Source organism: Mobula birostris, chromosome 7 (genome assembly GCF_030028105.1).
Source record: "Mobula birostris isolate sMobBir1 chromosome 7, sMobBir1.hap1, whole genome shotgun sequence".
In the NCBI taxonomy this organism is placed as follows: Eukaryota; Metazoa; Chordata; class Chondrichthyes; order Myliobatiformes; family Myliobatidae; genus Mobula; species Mobula birostris.
The window spans coordinates 2577231-2599680 of NC_092376.1; the positions used below are offsets into that span (position 1 = coordinate 2577231).

At 44.6% G+C, this 22450-nt stretch overlaps 1 protein-coding gene across 3 annotated transcripts in view; it reads left to right on the forward strand.

The window, feature by feature from the left end:
* stim1b (stromal interaction molecule 1b) overlaps positions 1-22450 on the forward strand; it is a 232233-nt gene that overhangs the window by 442 nt on the left and 209341 nt on the right. The gene's annotated exons all lie outside the window — the stretch shown is intronic.

Genomic DNA, 22450 nt, shown 5'->3' on the forward strand with positions numbered 1-22450 from the left:
TGCCTGGGAGAGGACAGTACCTGTAGTCAGGGTGGGTACCTGCCTGGGTCAGGACAGTACCTGTAGTCGGGGTGGGTACCTGCCTGGGTCAGGACAGTACCTGTAGTCAGGGTGGGTACCTGCCTGGGTCAGGACAGTACCTGTAGTCAGGGTGGGTATCTGTCTGGGTCTGGGCAGTACCTGTAGTCAGGGTGGGTACCTGCCTGGGAGAGGACAGTACCTGTAGTCAGGGTGGGTACCTGCCTGGGTCAGGACAGTACCTGTAGTCGGGGTGGGTACCTGCCTGGGTCAGGACAGTACCTGTAGTCGGGGTGGGTACCTGCCTGGGTCAGGACAGTACCCGTAGTCGGGGTGGGTACCTGCCTGGGTCTGGACAGTACCTGTAGTCAGGGTGGGTACCTGCCTGGGTCTGGACAGTACCTGTAGTCAGGGTGGGTACCTGCCTGGGTCAGGACAGTACCTGTAGTCAGGGTGGGTATCTGTCTGGGTCTGGGCAGTACCTGTAGTCGGGGTGGGTACCTGCCTGGGTCAGGACAGTACCTGTAGTCAGGGTGGGTACCTGCCTGGGTCAGGACAGTACCTGTAGTCGGGGTGGGTACCTGCCTGGGTCAGGACAGTACCTGTAGTCGGGGTGGGTACCTGCCTGGGTCAGGACAGTACCTGTAGTCGGGGTGGGTACCTGCCTGGGTCAGGACAGTACCTGTAGTCGGGGTGGGTACCTGCCTGGGTCTGGGCAGTACCTGTAGTCAGGGTGGGTACCTGCCTGGGTCAGGACAGTACCTGTAGTCAGGGTGGGTACCTGCCTGGGTCAGGACGGTACCTGTAGTCGGGGTGGGTGCTTGCCTGGAGTAAAGCTGTACCTGAGGTATTTTTCTGAGCATCCAGTGCTTTGGGTTAGGGTAGCCATGTACTCAGGACAGGACTGTGTGCAGGGTAGGAGTTGTATAAGCCTGGAATTGGGTTGTACTCAGGATTTAAGTGGGCTGACACGCAGGATAGGGACTGCCTAGTGTCAGAATGGGAATGCAACTGAGCTAGAGCAATGTGGAGAGTTACAGTGAGTATATCTGAGGTGTATGTTGGGTATATGCTGTGTCCCGGGAGGGGTAGCACCTTGGTGAAGAAGCTTGTCGTGTCCATTCTGCGGCAGCTCACTTACCTTTGTGACCCACCGGATACTCAGCTCTCACCTGTTTGCATGCCCCAGTACACTGCTTCGACAAGCAGGCAAAACCAGCTGACGATCCTCATGTCCCGGTGAGATAGGGACATACCTGTGAAGCCAGCTCCAGCGGACTGGGCAGATGAGATTAGCACTGAGTTTTAATGGCCAGGGGCGGTACTGTGGCACTTAGTGGATAGCGAAGGCCATGTCAAGGCATAGAAGACATCACTGCAATGGAGGAAGACCCCAGTGTGTGTGGCTACTGTTTGTACAGCTGGATGTGGCCTTCTGAGGTGGAGAGGGCGGAACTGCCCCAGTGCAGCGGCTTTTCTGCTTTAAAAACACTCCTGTACAGGCTTCTGGTCATCGCTGGATGCGACAGGCAAGGAACACACCTGAGATGCGGCAGCACTTGGGCACAAGAACACGATGCCATTGTTGCTATTTATGTAGGATAAGGCAATATCCTGCACTGGGGGTGGTGGTGGAAGGGGTACAGGTGGGACATGCAGTGTGCATGGACAAAAATGGGTATATTACCAGAATAAATCAATGCCTCATGAATGATCCAGGTAATTATCCACACTGACCAGAGGCACTGCCCTGTGCACTGTCAAATGCCCAATGACACCCGACACAGAAAAATACTCAGATAATTGCCTTACTCTGGGCGTATGCCCATCTGGACCATAGATACAGCGCTGTCCTGGGTAATAACCCACTTTGCCCCTAGCTAGATACCTACTGATATAGGGTAACGTACCTCACAATATGTATCCAAGAAGAAGAATGTTCGTAGGATAAGACAGGATCAGAGAGTGAGAGGAAAATACTGGGGATGAGGGTGGAGTATATACCCTGGATCAGATCCAGGTTTATGATCACTGCAATCTGTTGTGAAATTTGTTCAGTGGTAATAGGATATTAAATTTGTAAATTACCATAAGAACTGAAAAATAAACACGCAGTGAATAAATAGATATGTAATCCAAATGGACCCAGCGTGCGATAAAAGCAGACTTTGAACTGAGCAGTGGCCTGTTTCAGCCCGTACCTGGGGTAAACAGGGTGAATATCGATGTGTACCTGGGGTAAACAGTCTCTCAGGGGGAGTATGGATGTGTACCTGGAGTAAACAGTCTGTAGTCAGGGGGAGTGTCGTCGTGTACCTGGGGTAAACAATCTATAGTGGGGGGGGGATCAGTGTACCTGGGGTAAACAGTCTATAGTCAGGGGGAGGGGAGTATTGTTGTGTACCTGGGGTAAACGGTGAATATCAGTGTGTACCTGGGGTAAACAGTCTCTCAGGGGGAGTATCGTTGTGTACCTGGGGTAGACAGTCTATAGTCAGGGGGAGTATCGGTGTGTATCTGGGGTAAACAGTTTATAGTCAGGCAGAGTATCGTTGTGTACCTGGGGTAAACGTCGATAGTCAGGGGGAGTATTGGTGTGCACCTGGGGTAAATATTCGATAGTTAGGGGGAGTATTGGTGTGTACCTGGGGTAAACAGTCTATAGTCGGGGGAGTATTGGTGTGTACCTCGGGTAAACAGTCTATAGTCAGGCGGAGTATTGGTGTGTACCTGGAGTAAACAGTGTATAGTGGGGGGAGTATCAGTGTGTACCTGGGGTAGGTGGTCTGTAGTTAGGGGGAGTATCGGTGTGTACCTGGGGTAGGCGGTCTGTAGTTAGGGGGAGTATCGGTGTGTACCTGGGGTAAACAGTCTATAGTCAGGGGGAGAATCAGTGTACTGGGGTAAACAGTTCTGGGTCGAGGAGGTAGTGCCTGTGGGAAGGCATACTGGAATTACATGATTTTGGTATAACTGTTGTAGTTGAGCGCTGGAATGCTGTGATCAGGTTGCTTGAGCATCGTTTCATTGTCTCTCTCTGGAATGAGCTAACCAGAGGAGGTGGCAAAAAGCATTTCAAGGCATCTGGGGATGTGAATGTGTCAGGCAGGGAGGGATCGGGAGCTTACACAGAGGAGTGGGATTGCTACAGTTAGGGAGGATGGCACCTTGCTGTACAGCTCCATGATTCTGCTCTCAGAGAGCAGCGTCAGATCAGGTATTTGCTGAATATTCTTAGTGTTGGACCTAATTGAGTAATTTTCAAGTTCAAGTTTACTGGTATTCAGCCATTTACAAATATAACACCATTCCTCCAATCCAGGGTGCTCAACACAACCAATAACTCAAAGTAATTAACCACAAATAATAAAATATATTCCAGATGTTTTACATTTAGCAAAAGGTGCAGTTACAATAGAAGTTTAAAAAGTTAACAGCATAACGCTACTAACTCCGAATAGCTTTTGTAGAAAGCGTTATCCCAGAGGTTTCTTAACCTAGACTGTGATTGTTTAAATGGTTTACTCAGTATTGACAAGAAGTACAATTGTTTGTGTGTTGTTAATTTAGGCAGATTGTGTTTGTCTGTTATCGTGATTTAGATGAAGATCAGACCACGTTTTATTAAAAGTTCAGGTTTCAAATTTAGGTTCAGATCAGACACATGACCCCCTCCAAATCGCTCTTCCCACACTAAAAACCGAACAAAACGGAACAGGCACATCAACCCCAAAATTCCTCTTCCTGCACAAAAAAAACCCGAGAAGATTGGGCGAAAAAACAGAGAATATAAAAACCATAAGACTATAAAATAGTCAATAGTCCAAAGTCCACATCCAAAACACAGAAAGCCTAGGGAACGTTCTCCGAGCCCAGCAGCAGAGCTTTCACTCTCCAGTACAGAGCGATCAAAAGTCAAGCAGCCGGCACTCTCCCCTCTGCACTTGCCTCGGTGTTTTAATCTCCCTCGTTGCTTTAATAGAGCCAAACATCGGCTTGCGCCTGTCCTGTAGCCTGCCCGCTAAGGGGTTCCTGCATCGGCTCTGTCTCCTGGAGTCCTTTTGGAAACTGCAGAGCGCTGGAGCACCCAAAGAATCTCAAGCGTCCAAACTCACCATGATGTTTCAGTTGCCCTTGTTGCTTTAATCGGCAAAATGGGGTCAAGCATTTCGGCTCGCCACCCTGCAGCCTTCTTGCCGCAAAGTTTGCTGACACTGCGTCTGCCTTCCAGAACACCCTGGAATACTGCAGTGTGCTGGAGCACCCAAACAAACTCCAAACTGCAAAACACTGGCGCCAGCAGTTCCAGATTTACATGCAAGATGAAAAACAAATGTAAGGACATGTAAAAGATACATAATAAACCTATCAGTAATGAATGTAGAAAACCAGGTAATTGCAAAGTGTTCACAAACTTCTTCTTGCAACTGTGTGTATATATGAGAGAGAGAGAGAGGGAGAGAATGAGCTGCCAGCAAAAGAAGTGGTTGAGGCAGGTACATTAACAACATTTAAAAGACTCTTGGACATCTAATGCATTGGAAAGCTTTCGAAAGATAGGGCAGATGTGGACAAATGAGACTGCCTTAGATTTCTATCTTGGTCGGTATAAACAAATTGGAAAGACAAGCAATGTAATATAGAGACAGACAAAATCTGTGAGTAAAATTGGCCTTGCTGTTTTCCATAATGATCTTAAATCTAACTCGGTTCTTTATTTTGGTTTATTGTTTTATTATTATTGTCACATGTACAGTGAAGAGCTTGTCTTTCCAACTGTTACAATACAAATCTAGGGTCCATGGACCACAGGTTGGGAACCCCTATCTTAATGTAATTGCAGGAAAGCATGGGGATGTCATAAGTACGTTATTTTACACAAGAGTTGTGGGCACGTGGAATACGTTGCTGGGGTGGTGGCAGATACATTAAGGACATCTAAGAGACTCTTGGATAAGAACATGGATGATAGAAAAATAGGGGGTTACATAGGAGGGAAGGGTTAGATTGATCTTGGAGTAGGTAAAAAGTTTGGCACAACATCATGGATTGAAGGATCTGTGCTGTTTTATGTTCTAGTAGAAATTTGTTGTTGGAATGTAATTCATAATTAGCACCTATATCATTAAACATTATTGCCACATGACAAAATGAAATAGAAGCTCCTGAAGAAGTTGAGCAACCGAAGACTTCGCCAATATTAACACTAACATTTAATTCAATGGTGCAACAACTTTGGATGCTTCGAGGCCTGAGTTTTGCAAGGCTATTTCAAGACAGGAAGGGCAGTGCAATGGAAAGGTTTGAAAGGATAAGAACATTACAAATGTATTGTTGCATAGAGTCAGCAAAGATCATCACAAGACTTGGCATGAAAAGGATTAGAGCAGTGACTTCAAGTTTATGGAGAGCAGTTCTGAGGGAGCCAGGCCGGTAATGTGATGGAACAGCTGTCCGTAAATAACAGAAGCGACAATGGGAGTTGAGCAATTGAGTTTGTGGAAAACCTTTATGAACTTCAATATAACTATTGCTTGTGGCCTAAACCCATGTCAGAAAGACATAGGAACAGAATTTGGCCATTCGGCCCATCAAGTCTGTTCCACCATTCCATCATGGATGATTTATTATCCCTCTTAATCCCATTCTTCTGCCTTCTCCTCCCCTTAAGCTTTAACACCCCGAGTAATTGAGAACATATCATTCTCCACTTTAAATATACCCAGTGACTTGACATCTACAGCCCCATCTGTGGCAATGAATTCCACAGATTCACCGCTCTCTGGCTAAAGAAATTCCCCCTCATCTCTGATAGTTTCTGATACACAGTGAATCCAGGACTAACCAAAGTATTATACAGCTTCTCTAGCTTCAGTTACTACCCATCTAACCTCATGTAACTTTAAGTACAAATGAATAAAGCACTTTAATAAGTAATACAAGTGCTAATAGACAATAGGTGCAGGAGTAGGCCATTCGGCCCTTCGAGCCAGCACTGCCATTCACTGTGATCATGGCTGATCATCCACAATCAGTATCCAGTTCCTGCCTTATCCCCATAACCTTTGATTCCGCTATCTTTAAGAGCTCTATCCATCTCTTTCTTGATAGCATCCAGAGACTTGGCCTCCACAGCCTTCTGGGGCAGAGCATTCCATATATCCACCACTCTCTGGGTGAAAAAGTTTTTCCTCAACTCCGTTCTAAATGGCCTACCCCTAATTCTTAAACTGTGGCCTCTGGTTCTGGACTCACCCGTCAGCGGGAACATGCTTCCTGCCTTCAGCGTGTCCAATCCCTTAATAATCTTGTATGTTTCAATAAGGTCCCCTCTCAACCTTCTAAATTCCAGAGTATACAAACCCAGTCGCTCCAATCTTTCGACATATGACAGTCCCGCCATCCCGGGAATTAACCTCGTGAACCTACGCTGCACTCCCTCAATAGCAAGAATGTCCTTCCTCAAATTTGGAGACCAAAACTGCACACAGTACTCCACGTATGGTCTCAACAGGGCCTTTGTACAGCGGCAGGAGGACCTCTTTGCTCTCATACTCAATTCCCCTTGTTATGAAGGCCAGCATGCCATTAGCTTTCTTCACTGCCTGCTATACTTGCATGCTTGCTTTCAGTGACTGATGTACAAGAACACCTAGATCTCGTTGTACTTCCTCTTTTCCTAACTTGACTCCATTTAGATAATAATCTGCCTTCCTGTTCTTAGCACCAAAGTGGATAACCTCACATTTATCCACATTAAACTGCATCTGCCCACTCACCCAACCTGTCCAAGTCACCCTGTATTCTCATAACCTCCTCACATTTCACACTGCCACCCAGCTTTGTGTCATCAGCAAATTTGCTAATGTTACTTTTAATCCCTTCATCTAAATCATTAATGTATATTGTAAACAGCTGCGGCACTTGTATTCACATACAGGAATTATTTATTGTAAGTACATAAACAGGGTGTTACGATAGCATAGCGGTGAGTGGGGAGGGAGATGAAATAAGAAGCTGGGCGGAGATAGGTAGAGGAGGTAAAGGGCAGAAGAGGGCAGTGGACAATAGGAAAATGGGAAGGAGGAGGGGCATAAAGAAGGAGGTAATGGGTAGATGAGGATAAGGATGAGAGAGGAACCAGATGGGGAACGAAGAAAAGAGGTTCAGATACTCAGACTCAAAAATAGTTACTTTCCCCAAGCAGTAAGCTGGAGCAACACCTCCACCACTACTTTATTGTTTCCTGTCAGTCTCCTTATCTACAGCCTAGCATCACTTTATGGGTACATAATCAATCTACATATATAAGCTCTCTTGTGTATTTATAGGAGCATAGAAATCTATAGCACACTAAAGGCCTTCTGGCCCACAATATTATGCCGACCAAGCAACCCACCCTAAAAACCTGCCTAGAATTTCCCTACCGCACAGCCCTCTATTTTTCTAAGCTCCATGTACCTATCCAAGAGTCCCTTAAAAGACCCTATTGTATCCACCTCCACCACCTTCACTGGCAGCCCATTCCACACACCCACCACTCTCTGTGTGGAAAAACTTAACCCTGACATCCCCTCAGTACCTATTTCCAAGCACCTTAAAACTGTGCCCTCTCTTGTTAGCCATTTTAGCCCTGGGAAAAAGCTTCTGGCTGTCCACAAGATCAATGCCTCTCAACATTTTATACACCTCTATCAGGTCACCTCTCATCCTCTATCGCTGCAAGGAAAAAAAGCCAAGTTCACTCAACCTGTTCTCATTAGGCATGTTCTCCAATCCAGGCAACATCCTTGTAAATCTCCTCTGCACTTTCTCTATAGTATCCGCATCCTTCCTGTAGTGAGGTGACCAGAACTGAACACAGTACTCCAATTGGGGTCTAACTAAGGTCTTGCGTAGCTGTAATATTAACTCACGGCTCTTGAACTCAATCCCATGGTTGATGAAGGCCAATACTCCATAAGCATTCTTAACAACACTGTCAACCTGTTGAACAGCTTTGAGTGTCCTATGGACACAGACCTCAAGATCTCGCTGATTCTCCACACTGCCAAGAATCTTACCATTAATATCATATTCTGTCTTCAAATTTGACCTATCGAAATGAACCACTTTACACTTATCTCAGTTAAATTCCATCTGCCACTTCTCGGCCCAGATCTGCATCCAGTTGATCTCATACCCTCCAGACTATTCACCACACCTCCCTTTAGTATCATCAGCAAACCTACTAACCCTGCCTCCTACTTCCTCATCCAGGTCATTTATAAAAATCACAAAGGGGGAGGGTCCCAGAACAGATCCCTGTGGGGCACCACTGGTCGCTGTCCTCCATGCAGAATCCAAACCATCTACAATCACCCTTTGCCTTCTGAGGGCAAGCCAATTCTGGATCTGCAAAGCAAGGTCTCCTTAGATCCCATGTGTCATTACTTCCTGAATGAGACTTGTACAGGGAACCTTGTCAAATGCCTTACTGAAATCCATATGCACTACATCTACTGTGCTTCCTTCATCAATGTGTTTTGTTACATCCTCAGAGAATTCAATCAGGCTTGTAAGGCATGAACTGCCCTTGACAAAGCCATGCTGACTATCCCTAATCAGATTATGTCTCTCCAAATGCTCATAGATCCTCCTTTTCCAACTGAATAAAGTCTGTCATATAACAGGGTAATCATGAAAGTACGTAATTCTCTTAACTGTGGTCTTACCAACATCTTATACAAATGCAATCTAATGCTCCAGCTCCTATATTCAATACCCTGAGTGATGAAGGCCTGTGCACCAAAGCCGCCTTCACCACTCTGTCTACTCGTGCTGTCAGCTTCTTTTCTACAATTTTTTATTTTACTCATTTGCGGGATGTGGGTGTCGCCAGCTAAGCCAGCATTTGTTGCCCTTGAGAAGGTGGTGATGAGCTGTCTTCTCGAACTGCTGCAGTCCCTGAGGGAATGCACTGTACACCCACAGCGCTGTTAGGGAGGGAATTCCATGGTTTTGACCCAGCGACAAAGAAGGAATGGCGATAAGTTTCCAAGTCAGGATGGTGAGTGACTTGGAGGGGGATTTCCACCACTACAACAACATCTCCTATGGCTCCACACATACTGAAGACAGCCACACCCTTCTTTAAGATGAATTATCATCCTTTTACTTTTAATATACCTGTAGAATATTTTGGGACTTTCCTTGACCTTGCCTGCCAGATGCATCCAATGCCCTCCTAATTTCACTTGTGTTTTCCCACTTTTCCACACGACAAGGGTTTTTTTTGATGTACACTTCCATCCCACTGGCTTGTAAGGCGTTTGGGCATTCTTCCTCATAACTGCATGGGTTTCTTCTGGCTTTCCCGTTTCCAAAGATGTGCGGGTTGGTCAGTTAATTGGTCACATGGGTGGAACTAGGTGGCTTGGGCTCATTGGGTCATATCTCTAAATAAATACATTAATGCCGAGAGCCTCAATATCTCTCATCAACCAACATTCCCCAAACTTGCCAGCCTTGCCTTTCACCCTAACAGGAACAGATGCTATGAATTCTTGATAATGCATTTTTAAAACATCCCACTTGCCAGAGATCCCTTTACCTCTCACCCAGCCAACCTCTGCAAGTTCCTTTCTCATGTCTCATGTCTCCAAAACTGGTCCTACCTCAATCTAACTTGCGGACCAATGCTATCTTTCTCTATTATTATGGTGACAGGTCCCAAGTGCTCCCCCACGGACACTTCAGTCACTTGCCTTACTCAGTTCACTTAGAGGAGCTTAGAGGATGCTGTCCAAGTTGCATGCCATCTTGGACGATGTCTCCCATCCACTGCATGATGGACTGGTTTGGCACAGGAGTACATTCAGCCAGAGACTCATTCCTCCGAGATGCAGCACAGAGCGTCATAGGAAGTCATTCCTGCCTGTGGCCATCAAACTTTACAACTCCTCCCTTGGAGGGTCAGACACCCTGAGCCGATAGGCTGGTCCTGGACTTATTTCCTTGCATAATTTGCATATTACTATTTAATTATTTATGGTTTTATTACTATTTAATTATTTATGGTGCAACTGTAACGAAACCCAATTTCCCTTGGGATCAATAAAGTATGACTATGACTATGTTGCATCCTCTCTAGTTGAGTCCACTATTAAGTAAGCTTTCTTGGACACATTTAACAAATGCCAACCCATCCCAGCCCTTTGTACTATGGGCAGCCCAGTCATTATTAAGCAAGTTAAAATGTACAACAAATACCACACTATTATTCTTACATCTACCTGTTCCTGACTACTGGGGGAGAAGATGGGGGGGGGGGGGGGCGGTTTGAGAAGAGCAGAACGTGTCTGGAGTGGGCACAGTTTTTGACAACGGACTATCTACACCATGTTGTTGGAAGCTACAAGAAAGACAAGGAGCTGATGGGAAATGGTGTGCACAGATTCACCGGTATCACTTCATTCGGGAAGATAAGGTTGTCACTGCCAATTACTACTCATTACAAAGAGACCCAGTGGCAGCAATGGAGTCTTCAGAAACAATACAATTGTGGTGAGGCTACACTTAGGATGGAGGAACAACGCCTTATATTCAGTCTGGGTAGCCTCCAACCTGATGGCATGAACATTGACTTCTCAAACTTCCAATAATGCCACCCCAACCCCCTTCACCATTCCCTCTCTCACCTTATCTCCTTGCCGGCACCTTCCTCTACTGCTCCTCCCCTTTTTCTTTCTCCCATGGCCTTCTGTCCTCTTCTATCAGACATTCCCTTCTCCAGCCCTGTATCTCTTTCACCAATCGACTTCCCAGCTCTTTACTTCATTCCTCCCTCTTCAGGTTTCACCTGTCACCTTGTGTGTCTCTCTCCCCTCCCCCTGCCTCTTAAATCTGCTCAGTTTTTTTTCTCCAGCCCTGCCGAGGTTTTTGACCCAAAAGGTCAACTGTACTCTTTTCCATAGATGCTGCCTGGCCTGCTGAGTCCCTCCAGCATTGTGTGTGTTTTGCTTGTATTTGTTCTGCTTTGTTCTAATCCTATTATAATAAACATGGGCATCTTGGTCAGCACAGGCCAGTTGGGCCAAAGGCCTGCTTCTATACTATGTAATTCTATCACTCCAAATAGTATTAAAAAGTGGTGTCTCTTCTCACTGCTGCCATCAGGAAGAAGGCACAGGAGCCTCAGGACTCTCACCACCAGGTTTAGGAAAAGTTATTACCGCTCAACCTTCAGGCTCTTGAACCAGAGGGGATAACTACTCACTTCACTCACTCCAAAATGGAACTTTTCTTAGACCCAAGGACTCCTCATTGCATGTTCTTGATATTTGTTGCTTACTTATATATTATTATTTCTTTCTTTTTGTATTTGTACAGTTTGTCTTTTGTACACTAGTTGAATACCCAAGTTGGTGCAGTCTTTCATTGATTCTATTATGGCTATTATTTATGAATTTATTGAGTATGCCTACAAGAAAGTGAATCTCAGGGTTGTGTGTGATAACATATTCTGTATGTAGTTTGAACATTTACTTTGGAATTTGAACTTTAACAGGGCATAGGGTATGCCCTCCATGACCAGGTCTCTCAGGCAGCAGTCCCTAAAGTCAGATATGGTTCCAGTCCTCATCAGAAAGATTTATTTTTCTCTGACCCCACCCTCTGCACTGTTCTCCATCTCAATTTTAATCTTTGCCTGTGAAGCAATAACTTCCATGTCCTTGCACCCATCTTCAGCTGTATCTAATCAGAGAAGCCAGAATCAGAGGGTCTGACAGGACTCATGACGTCAGATATGTAGAGCATAGAACACTACAGGCCCTTCAGTCTACGATGTTGTGCCAACCCTTTAACCTACTTCGGGATCAAGCTAATCCTTCCCTCCCACATAGCTCACCATGTACTATTTTATTGGGCAATTTTTGCTGGTCCGGGATTTTATTAAAGATGCAGCACAGTAACAAGCCCTTCCCGCCACACTGTCCAATTACACCCATGTTCCCAGTGAACCTGCGAATCTGTACATCCTTGTAATGTGGGATGAATCAGGAGCACCCAGAGGAAACCCACATAGTCACAGTGAGAATGTACAAACTGCTTACAGACGGTGAACTCGGGTTGCTGGCACTGTAGATAGCGTTACACTAACCACTTTGCTACTGTGCCTCCCTAGTTCCTCTTTGCTGGGATGCCCTTGGTTGCGTTTAACTGTTTGTCCCCATAGTTCCTAATGATCTGCAGCCAAGGTGCTGTATGCTTGCAGTGATCCCTGTACAACCGTGGCAGAAGCTGAGGCTCACAGACTCCCGTTAGTTTTTTAGTAGCTCATGATGTTTAAGCCTTTCAATCCCTTCTCACTGCCTCTGAACAGCTATGGATAGAAAAAGATAAAAGATAATTAAATAATTACAAAAGAGTGGAAAGATGCAGTGGAAACCAGATTTGACTTCATGGAAGTTTGGACAGTCTCCCCATGACCGTGTGGGTTTCCTCCAGGTTCTCCGATTAATTGATCGCAGCGATGCAATTGGGTGGCTCAGTCATGAAGGGCCTGTTACCCTGTTGTATCTCTAAATAAAAATGCAAGTTCTGGACCAGCATCAACTGTGCAATAAAATTGCACATGAATGAAAGAAAAATGGAGGGCTAAATATTAAAAGGCATATGGCTTGCTTGCCTGTGTTAGTCGAGGCACTGAGTTCAAAAGTCAGGAAGTTGTGTTGCAGCTTTATGAAACTCTAGTTAGGCTGAATCTGGAGTATTGCATTCGGTTCTGCTCACCCACTATAGGAAGGATGTTGAAGCTTTGGAGAGGGTGCAGAAGAGGTTCACCAGGATGCTGCCTGGATTAGAGGGCATGTGTTTTCTCTGGAGCGGCAGACGATAAGGGGAGATCTGTAAGATTATCAGAGGTGTAAATAGAGTATACAGACAATATTTTTTTTCCAAGTGTGAAATATCTAATACCAGAAGGCATGTATTTGAGGTGAGAGGAAGTAATTTCAAAGGAGATGTGAGGGGCAAGTTTTTTTACACAGAGTACTGGGTGCCTGGAATGTGCAGCTGGGGAGAGGCAGAGGCAGAAATACTTGAGACTTTTTAGATAGGCACATGAATTTGAGGATAATAGAAGGATTTGGACATTGTGCAGACGGAAAAGATTAGTTAACGATTTACAAGGTTTAATTGGTTCAACACAACAATGTGGGCTGAATGGCCTGATCCTGTTTGGAGCTACACTGGACTCCGCAGGTATGGAAGGTGCAAACTAAGTCTATGACAAGTTCAATTTCAAGTACATTTATTATCAAAGTACAAGTATGTCACCATAAACAACCCTGAAATTCATTTTCCTGTGACTGTTCATAGTACATACAAAGGAACTCAATAGAATCAATGAAAAACTGCACACTAACAAGACAAACAACCAATGTGCAAAAACAAACAGAAAAAAAAATAATAAAATAATCAATCAATATGGAAAATGTGAGTTGCGGAGTCCTTCAAAGTGTGTCCATAGTTTGTAGAATCTGTTCAGAGTTGAGCTGACTGAAATTATCTCTTCTGGTTCAGGAGTTTAATGGTGGCAGCGTAATGACTATTCCTGAACCTGTTGGTGTGGGACCTGCGGCTCCTGTACCTCCTTCCTGATGAGAGCAGCAAGAAGAGAGCATGCCCTGGATGGTGGAGATCCTTAATGATGGACGCTGCTTTCCTGAAACAGCTCTACTTGTAGACATGCTCAATGGTGGGGAGGGTTTTAGCTAAGATGAACTGGGCTGCGTCTACTAATTTGAGTAGGATTGCAAGTTCAAGTGAAATATTATCAAAGTATCTACCTTTCAATACATACTATAAGATAAGACCATAAGATGTACGATACATTTAGGCCATTTGGCCCATTGAGTGTGCTTTGCCATTTCATCGTGCATTTCCGCACTGCAGCGCACAATTGCGGAAGTGTGGAGGATGTGGCCAGCTGGCACTTGAATACAAATCTGCAGATTGGCCTCTTTCCAGCAGGTTCTCAGCTTGCAGAATTGTGGATTGACTTGGCAGCCACTTCCCTGAATTTGAATTGCTGATAACTTCAAAAATGGTTGAGCACACCAATGTGGCAAAGTAGTTGTCGGGACAGGCACAGATAGTGCGGCACTGCATTTGTTACAATAGACCCAGTCAGTGTGGCACTGCAGTTGTAGAGAGACCCAGTCAGTGTGGCACTGCAGTTGTAGACAGACAGACCCAGTCAGTGTGGCACTGCAGTTGTAGACAGACAGACCCAGTCAGTGTGGCACTGCAGTTGTAGAGAGATAGACCCAGTCAGTGTGGCACTGCAGTTGTAGACAGACAGACCCAGTCAGTGTGGCACTGCAGTTGTAGACAGACAGACCCAGTCAGTGTGGCACTGCAGTTGTAGAGAGATAGACCCAGTCAGTGTGGCACTGCAGTTGTAGAGAGACCCAGTCAGTGTGGCACTGCAGTTGTAGACAGACAGACCCAGTCAGTGTGGCACTGCAGTTGTAGAGAGACCCAGTCAGTGTGGCACTGCAGTTGTAGACAGACAGACCCAGTCAGTGTGGCACTGCAGTTGTAGACAGACAGACCCAGTCAGTGTGGCACTGCAGTTGTGGACAGACAGACCCAGTCAGTGTGGCACTGCAGTTGTGGACAGACAGACCCAGTCAGTGTGGCACTGCAGTTGTAGACAGACAGACCCAGTCAGTGTGGCACTGCAGTTGTAGAGAGACCCAGTCAGTGTGGCACTGCAGTTGTAGACAGACAGACCCAGTCAGTGTGGCACTGCAGTTGTAGACAGACAGACCCAGTCAGTGTGGCACTGCAGTTGTGGACAGACAGACCCAGTCAGTGTGGCACTGCAGTTGTGGACAGACAGACCCAGTCAGTGTGGCACTGCAGTTGTAGACAGACAGACCCAGTCAGTGTGGCACTGCAGTTGTAGACAGACAGACCCAGTCAGTGTGACACTGCAGTTGTAGACAGACCGACCCAGTCAGTGTGGCACTGCAGTTGTAGACAGATAGACCCAGTCAGTGTGGCACTGCAGTTGTGGACAGACAGACCCAGTCAGTGTGGGAAGCTGCCTTCGGTAAATGACAGATGACTGATAGTGAACAATCAATTTTTTCGTGTTGTCCTTTATGATTGCCAAGATGTTAAAGTTTAGTAATGTGTGCCGGCACATACATTTCAAGTACATTTTATGGAATGTATGCGATCCCGTATTTGACAACTGAGTGAAGCCCTTTTTTGAGGTTTCTTTGTCAGATACTTGTCAGTGTGTTGTGATGTTGAGGAGCAGGTATCCCAGCTGCGAATTTGATTCCATTGAATGTGTGTGAAATATTTATGGGTCCCTGAGGGGGAACTTCACTCGGGGTGGGGGGAGGGGGGGTGACAGTGTGGAACAAGTTTCTGGCAGAAGGGGTGGGTGCAGGTTGGATTTCAGCATTTAAGAGAGATGTGGATAGTTGTATGGATGGGAGGGGTATGGAGAGCTATGGTCCCATACAGAGTGATGGGACGAAGCAGAATGTCTGGTTCAGCATGACTGCATGTGCTGAAGGACCTGTCTGTGTTGTAGTGTTGGGAGCATATGACTGGTGTCAGATGATTTCAGCAAGTGCTTTGTTGTTTCTGGAGGATGCCTAATAGTGGGCATGTATTTAACAGGAGTTCCGAGGAATGTGTAAGTATTTAAAAGATGTGTCCATTTATGAGTAAGTTCATAGATGACTGTATATTTAACTGGGTTTTCTGGGAATATTGGCATTTTTGGGAACGGAGTTTGTTGCTGGGTGTCCTGCAGCAGAAGAAGAGTATCAGACAACTGTTGTCGGCAACATACCTCTGAAGACTGGTTCCACAATTCAGTTACATTTTGGGCAGCGCTCTAGTTATTACAGTGTCACTGACTGGGGTTCAATTCCACTGGTGTCTCAAAGGAGATTGTACGTACTCATGACCATGTGAGGTTTCCTCCCATGTTCTAAAGACGACCAGGTTAGTAGGTTAGTAGGTTAACTGGTCACATGGGAGGTTCGGGCTCACTGGAGAGGGCCGGAGGGACCTGTTACTGTGCTTTATCTCTAAGTAGGTAAAATAAAAGATCACACTTGCTCTGGTCTTTGTCTCACCACCACTCTCATGCTCCTTGACAGCTTTGATGTTTAACTGTAAATCTTTCCTTTAAATACATTCAAATGGCCAAGAAACTGATAAGATATGACAGTGGACTGGTAAGAGTAGGCCTGCCATTGTGAAAGGGGATTTATAATAGGGAATTGAGGAAATAACAGTGGAATTAACTAAATATTTTGTGGCCATCTTCACAGAAGAAGAATCACAGATCTTGTGTGAATGAAGAACTGAAATAATATCAGCCTGGTGAACTCAAAGGCTGATAATTACACTGGAGTTCTGAAAGCAGTTGCTTTAGAGATGGTGCATTCATATACTCTGCATCTGTTGGCTTCTCTTTATCCATCCTGTTTGTTAAATCTTCGGCATTTTAGCCTGTTTGTCAAAAGTCATTTCCTTCTGTAGAATTATAAAATGGTTACACCCCTTGACCCAAGTTAAAGTTTAATTATTCAAAGTTAAAAGTAAATTTATTATTAAAGTATATATAAAGTTGCAAGAAAAAGTTCATGAACCCTTTGCAATTACCTGGTTTTCTGCATTAATGAGTAATGAAACAAGTAATGATCTTCATTTTTCGGATCATTGCCTTGTTGCATCATCCAACTTCTATTAAGCTTCAGGTGACGAACTGCTACCCTTACTTTTTCCTGTAAGATGCCTGATGCAGTTTTGAATTCATTGTTCCCTCAACAATTGCAAGCTGCCCAGTCCTGAGGTAGCAAAGCAGCCCCAAACCATGATATCTCTTCCACCATGCTTCACAGTTAGGATCAGGTTTTGGTGTTGGTCTGCAGTGACCTTTACCCTCCAAACAAAGCAGTCTGCATTTCTGCCAAACATATCTGTCCACAGAACAATGTTTCAGAAGCATTGTGGAACATCCATAAGAGCATAAGATATAGGAGCAGAAGTAGGCCTTTTGGCCCGTCGAGTCTGTTCCGCCATTCTGTAATTTCTCTGCATCTCTGTTCTAAATGGATATCCTTCAATCCTGAAGTCGTGCCCTCTTGTCCTGGATTCCCCTACCATGGGAAGTAACTTTGCCATATCTAATCTGTTCAGGCTTTTTAACATTCAGAATGTTTCTATGAGATCCCCCCCTCATTCTCCTGAACTCCAAGGAATACAGCCCAAGAGCTGCCAGATGTTCCTCATATGGTAACCCTTTCATTCCTGGAATCATCTCGTGTATCTTCTCTGGACCCTCTCAAATGTCAATGTATCCTTTCTAAAATAAGGAGCCCAAAACTGCACACAATACTCTGTGTGGTCTCACGAGTGCCTTATAGAGCCTCAACATCACATCCCTGCTCTTATATTCTATACCTCTAGAAATGAATGTCAATATTGCATTCGCCGCCTTCACCACTGACTCAACCTGGAGGTTAGCCTTTAGGGTATCCTGCAGAAGGACTCCCATGTCCCGTTGCATCTCTGCATTTTGAATTCTCTCCCCATCTAAATTATCATCTGCCCATTTATTTCTTCCACCATACACTTTTCAACATTGTATTTCATTTGCCATTTCTTTGCCCATTCCCCTAAGCTATCTATAAGTCTCTTTGCAGGCTCTCTGTTTCCTCAACACTACCCGCTCCTCCACCTATCTTTGTATCATCGGCAAATTTAGCCACAAAGCCATTATCCCATAGTCCAAATCATTGACATACATCATAAAAAGCAGCGGTCCCAACACCAACCCCTGTGGAACTCCACTGGTAACCGGCAACCATCCAGAATAGGATCCCTTTATTCCCACTCTCTGTTTTCTGCTGACCAGCCCATGCTCCACCCATGCTGGTAACTTCCCTGTAATTCCATGGGCTGTTATCTCACTAAGCAGCCTCATGTGCAACACCTTGTCAAAGGCCTTCTGAAAATCCAAGTACACCACATCTACTGCATCTCCTTTGTCTACCCTGCTTGTAATTTTCTCAAAAATTTGCAGTAGGTTAGTCAGGCAGATTTTCCTTTCAGGAAGCCATGCTGGCTTTGGCCTATCTTGTCATGTGCCTCCAGGTACTCTGTAATCTCATCCCTAACAATCGATTCCAACAACTTCCCAACCATCGATATCAGACTGACAGGCCTATAGTTTCCTTTCTGCTGCCTCCCACCCTTCTTAAATAATGGAGTAACATTTGCAATTTTCCAGTCATCTAGTACAATGCTAGAATCTATCAATTCTGGAAAGGTCATTTTTAATGCCCTCACAATCTCTACACCTACTTCCATCAGGTCCAGGAGATTTATCCACCCTCAGACCATTAAGCTTTCCGAGCACCTTCTCAGTCGTAATTTCCACTGCACGTACTTCACTTCCCTGACACTCTTGAAGCTCCGGTATACTACAGATGTCTTCCACTATGAAGACTGAAGCAAAATACACATTCAGTTCCTCTGCCATCTCTGCGTACCTTGTTACAATATCTCCAGTGTCATTTTCTATTGGTCGTATATCTACCCTCAACTCTCTTTTACTCTTTATATACTTAAAGTTTTTAGTAGCTTCTCTGATGTTAGTCGCCAGCTTCCTTTCATAATTCATCTTCTTAGTGACTTTCTTAGCTTCCTTCTGCAAGTTTTTAAAAGCTTCCCAATCATCTGTCTTCCCACTAACTTTGGCTTCCTTGTATGCCCTCTCTTTTGCTTTTGTTTTTACTTTGGCTCTGACTTCACTTGTCAGCCACGGTAGTGTCCTTCCATTTGACATCCAGGTGGTCTTTTTCAAACTTGAGATGTGTAGCATTGTTTCTTTTGGAGAACAGTGGACACCATTCATGTTTAGTGTTTTTCTTATTGTGGACATATAAGTAGAGATTTCTGTAGGTCTTTTGCTTTTACCCTTGGGTTCTTTTTCACCTCCTTCAGCACTGCACGTTGTGCTCTTGGTGTGATCTTTGCAGGATGCCCACTCCCAGGGAGAGTAGCAACAGTACTGAGTTTCCTCCATTTGTAGACAATTTCTCTCACTGTGGACTGATGAACATTTAGCCCTTTAGAAACACTTTCGTAGCCTTTTCTAGCTTCATGCATTTCTACAGGTCCTCTGAAAGTTGTTTTGATTGAGGCATGGTGCACATAAACAGATCTTTCTTGAGAAGAGCAACACACACAAAATGCTGGAGGAACTCAACAGGCCACGGAGTATCTATGGAAAACAGTACAGTTGAAGTTTTGGGCCAAACCCTTTTGGCGGGGCCAGCATTTTGTGTGTGTTGCTTGGATTTCCAGCATCTGCAGATTTTATTTTATTTGTGCTTTCTTGAGAAGAGCAGGCTTTCAGTAACCTGACTTTGTGGGTCTTTTTTTTTATATAGGGCAGGGCAGCTCTACAACCCACACCTCCAATCTCATCTCATTGATTGGAACATGTGACTCCAAATAGCTTCTGTTGAAAGCATTACCCCAGAGGCTCACATACTTTTTTGAACTTACACTGCGGTTGTTTGAATGGTGTACTCAGTATTGACAAGAAGAAATTCAATTGTTTGTGTGTTATTAGTTTAGGCAGATTGTGTTTGTCTATTATTGTGATTTGGATGAAGATCAGACCACATTTTCTGAGTAATTAATGCAGAAAACCAGGTAATTGCAAAGGGGTCACAAACTTTTTCTTGCAACCTTACATGAATACAGCCAAATGAAACAGTGTTGCTCTGTGGCCAAGGTGCAAAATGCAGTGCCAGCAATCATCACAGTCAACAGTCAGCCATTGGTCCATACCAATGGTCTACTGGAGAGGCCGCCCCAACCAACCCCACCAGCTTTCTGAGTCATTCAATTGTTTCTTTAGATATTTTTCTAATTCATTTTTGAAAGTCATGATGGAACCTGACTCCACCACATCACCACAGGCAATGATTAGCAGATTGTAATTACATGCTGCGTAAAAAAAGTTATATGTCCTGGCTTCACCTGTCACCTCCCAGCTTGTGCCCTACCTCATTCTGGCTTTTTCCTCCTTCCTTTCTAGTCGTGATGATGTGTCTCAGCCCAAAACATCGACTGTTTTATGCTCCTCCACAGATGCTGCCTGACCTACAGAGTTCCTCCAACATTATGTGTGTGTTACTCTGGATTTCCAGCATTTGCAAAATCTTGTGTGTTTATTAAGTTGTGTAACTCGTAGTTCTCTACCACTTTACTTTATCCCTGCACAATTAGTCCTTGACTTAGTGCAATGAAATTGCTTCCCACTCTTTTCTATGTCCTCATCTATCCTTGTTTGATAGACTTGTATGAGCAGGACCAAGAACATGGAACAGTGCAATACAGGAATAGGCTTTTCAGCCCACTGTCTTGTGCCAAACCAATTAAATTAGTAATCGTAATCAAATGGCTGACTAAACTAACCCCTTCTGCCTACACAATGTCTATATGCTTATATTTTCCTCACATTCGTGTATCTATCTAAACGTCTCTTAAGATCTCTAATGTTTCTGCCTCTACCATCATCCCAGGCACCCACCACACTGTGTAAAAAAAAAACACAAATAAATAACAAATTGACCCTTTCTTCACTTTTAAATGCACACCCTCTACTATTAGACATTTCAACCCTGAGAAAAAGATACTGTCTGTCTACACTATCTATGCCTCTCATAACCTTATAAATCTGTCATATCTCTCTCGCTCTCCATCACTCCAGAAAAAACATCTCAAGTTTATCCAACCTCATGTGGCCCTCTAGTCAGCATCAAGGTAAACCTACCTCTCCTGTACCCTCTACAAAGCCTCAACATCCTCTCTGTAATGAGATGATCTGAACTGTATGCAATTCTCCAGATGTGGTTTAACTAGAGTTTTATAAAGCTGCAACATAACTTCCTCATTTTTAACTCAGTCCCTTAACTAATAAAGACAAGCATGCTGTGTGCCTTCTTAACCACCCTATGCCTGTACAGCCACTGAGACTCCCAAGATCCCTTTCCTCATTAACACTGTTAAGGGTATCGCCATTAACAGTGTACTGTCTCTACATTTGAAAAGGCGCATTACCGCACGTTTCACTGTACATTTCTGCAACTGATCTATATCCCACTATCCACAACACCACTAACCTTTGAATCATCCCCCTCTCCACGCATCTAATGAACCCAAAGGAATGGCAGAGACTGATACAGTTTGGCACCAGCAGTGCCTCAGGAGTTGCCAGTCTGTGTTGAACTCAAGGTAGGACTGCCTTGGGGACTCCAGCACTGGATTTTTCCCTTGGGGTTTACTCCCAAAGCCTTCCCCGTGAGTGAGTATTGCCACAAAGCGGTGGAGGTTTTTCAGAAATTTCCTTCTAGCTGAGCTGCCAACCGCAGCTGACTGAGTTTAAGCTACCAGTAACCGGCCTTCGCCCCTTCTGTCAGTAGAAATGGTTCTGCCAGGCTTTAGCTAAGCTGTACGTGAAGGCCTTTAGCTGGACTTGGTTGTCAGAAGCAATTGAGACACACACTATTCGAAGCATTTGATAGATAATGGGAGCTTATCCACCGTAATGCCCTTTAAAATACCCAACACTACTTCCTCCTTTACCTCAAAATGCTCGGGCATATCAATATGCTCAGCACTGATCTTCTTACCCTCCACGTCTTCTCCTTGGCAAATACTGGTGTAAAGTACCGTTAAGGACCTCACCCACATTGTCTGCGTCCATGAAAATGTTCTCCCATTTATCCTTGAGTGGTCCTACACTCTCCCTAGTTATCCTCTTGCTCTTGATGTATGTCTTGAATGCCTTGAGATTCCCTTTAATCCTACTTGCCAAGGACTTTTCATGGCCACTCCTGGCTTTCCAAACTCCCTTCATAAGTTCTTTTCTGGCTTCTTTATAATGCTCAAGGGCTGTGTTTGATTTTAGCTTCCTTAGCTTTATATACTTTTCCTTTTTCTTATTGAGTGAACTCATCACCTCTCTCGACATCCGGTGTTCTCTTATCTTGCCATCCTTGGTTCTGCCTTCTGACTGGAACGTCCCTGTTGGTCTCCACATGTTGGATATGAACTTGTGCAAAACAGCTGTTCCCAATTAATCCTATTTCCTGCCTCATGCTCTCATAATTATTTTTTTAGATTATGAGGACACTCAGTCCTCATTTATTGTCATTTAGTAATGCATGCATTAAGAAATGATACAATGTTCCTCCAGTATGATATCACAGAAACACAGGACAGACCAAGACTAAAACTGACAAAAACCACATAATTATGACATATAGTTACAACAGTGCAAAGCAATACCGTAATTTGATAAAGAGCAGACCATGGGCACGGTAAAAAAAGG